At 42.3% G+C, this 2,529-nt stretch overlaps 1 pseudogene; it reads left to right on the top strand.

Annotated features, from left to right (window-relative positions):
• Positions 1 to 201: 201 nt before the first annotated feature.
• LOC103610528 lies at positions 202 to 752 on the top strand (annotated as a pseudogene).
• Positions 753 to 2,529: the final 1,777 nt, after the last annotated feature.

Genomic DNA, 2,529 nt, shown 5'->3' with positions numbered 1-2,529 from the left:
CACCCACCCACGAGTATGTTGGGGACCCTTGGGGGTGTGGAAGTGAAAGTGGAGTTGGGCATGTTGAAAGGGTGACAGGAGGCCGCTGGAGCTGGTGTGGCTGTAAGGTACTGCATCTAGCTGCCATTGCCTGGGCTGGGCATGCATGGGTCTCTGGGCCCCCCTCGACTGTCTCTGGGTACGAGGGTAAATGTTGTAGTAATGCTAACTCTGGCAAGCAAGCTGAAATGGGATGACCACTTCAAAGGGTCACGGTCAGCAGCCACAGTATCTGACTCTACTTGGAGGGTTTCCGTGAGAGACAAGTTGCTAAAAAGGTTGCAAAACTTAAAGCTAATTTACCTTGTACATGTAAAGTGCATTTTCCTGACCCAAACAAGCTTCGCTGCTTTTAGCTAGCTGTAACCCTAGATGAGGGCTACTTCCAGGGTAGAAAACTTCAGTTTTGAAACTGAAGTTCCTGATGCATTAAACATGATGCTTCCCAAAGTGAAATGCTCTACCAGGCTCTGGCACCTCAACATCACAGAGAAAGGTGAAATATGTCTAAGCTTACTGAGAGAACATTCTATTGACTATTCTATGGCACTGGCTGGGCTCTCACGAGAACATTAAAGGATGTTGTTTGTGGATTAAATTCTTTGTTTACTGATCCTTTGAATTTTGATAATCCACTCAATGTTGAAGCTGCAGAACATCATTTCTGGGACAAGGCGGACTCCCAGAATAAAGTGGATGACTACATCAAGTAGTCATGCTAGTGTTATGCTAGATGATAAAAGAAGATTGCAGGCCCATGGACTTTGTGTGAAACAGCAAGAGGTAGCCCCACTCTCCCCTATCCTCATGCTCCCTCTCAGTCCCACTGGATTGTCCCAGTCTTGTGACCATGTTGTCCTGAAGCAGACCATTTTCATGACTGCCTATTGTATACGGAGAATTCAACACAAATACAGCAAGAAAATGTGTTCGGGTTTCTAAAGGGTTGTCTGCTTACCTTAATAAGTTTGCTTTTTAGAAACTGTACTGTATAGGCTGTTGGGGGAAATTCTTGAGAAGCTGTAATGAACTCAAAATTGAGGCAGGAACTTGCTTACCCTTTTCCTAAACAAAACCGATTTCCTGAACAAGTGATGCTAATGATGTGTTCAGTGTAACTCGCAGATTGGCAATAAGAAACCCACTACAAACTGTGATTGGATGCAAATTTTCTTAGCTTTTTGCATGAATATTGGCCCTGCCTAGATGTTATGAAGCTTCTCAGAATGCATAGAGTGATTCATTCACTGTAGATCTCTTACTGAAATGCATATTTTATTTAATGTCAGTATATTTTGGAACAGATTTGTAATTTGTACAATTTAATGCTTTAATTATTTTTTTTCTATTCTCATTTAGTTTGTATTTTTATTATATAGAGCAGACAGAAAGATGTTGAACTATTGAAGAGAAATACAAAGGAAATATGAAAGACAAATTGTTCATTTTGTCCTAATGCAAAGAGAATCTGGCTTTTAAAAATCAGCTCTTGCTTTCAGGTTCGGATGTGGCAAGGACGTTATAGAGCCCTGTGAACCTAGGTTGGGATGATAAAAATAAAAACAAACAAACAAACAGAAAGGCAGGGAGTCCTTTCTCACATGCTGCCCAGAGGAAACTGGCTGGAGCCTGGACCACTGGGGGGTTGGGATTTCTGCAGTGGCCATGTGACTGTCAGCCAGTATCTACTTATCAGAGCACCAGTCCCTCGCTGTTCTGAGAGACAGGAGACACACCTCAGAAATCAGCCCAAACAATGTCTGATGCCACTGATAGTGTACCTGTGGCCTCCTTTTGAGTTTGCTGTGGCCTGGGCCCTTTCTAAGAGTGAGCCTCCTGGGCCTCGGAGGGCCAGGAATTAACAGTGGCACATAGCCATACTCGTCACGTTAATGCACTTCAAAGGAAGAGCCCTGAAGACAGGCAAGTGGATTTACTCAGACGTTTGAACCAGTGAAAACAAATGCAAAATAGACATTTGTCTGGCTTCAAAAAAAAGAAAGGAAGGGTGACAGGAAATGACATGGTTGAATCTGTTTAGGAAGGTTATTCCAGTCTTGCCGAGGGGGACAAATTGTAAAGGGTAAGATGAGAGGCGGGGGTTCAAGAAGGGCCATTGCAATTGTTCAGACAAGAGCCACGGAGGGAGATGGTCAAGGAAAGGAAAAAACATTTCCAAGGAGGAGTTTACAGAATCCAGGATCCTATTTCATCCTTGAAAAATCTGCAGCACAAAAATTAGATGTCAGCTTTTTCACGATGAGGTTCAGACCTTGAACTCCAGCAGTTTACTGAGTTTGCTGAATTCGGTTTACTACCAAATCCTGCTTTTTAATTTAATTTCAACAAGAAATTTTTGAATGCCAACATTTTTCTAAATCCCATATGTGCTTGATTTTGGGGTTAAAAAGATGAAGACTATAAATACCTACTTCTTTTTTTTTTTCCTTTTTGTCTTTTTTACTGACCGGTAACGGGATCGCAACCCTC

Source organism: Galeopterus variegatus, unplaced genomic scaffold, assembly GCF_000696425.1.
Source record: "Galeopterus variegatus unplaced genomic scaffold, G_variegatus-3.0.2 Scaffold11277, whole genome shotgun sequence".
NCBI classification, from domain to species: Eukaryota; Metazoa; Chordata; class Mammalia; order Dermoptera; family Cynocephalidae; genus Galeopterus; species Galeopterus variegatus.
Note: the sequence above shows the minus strand (reverse complement) of the source record. Positions and strands in the feature narration are given on the sequence as shown.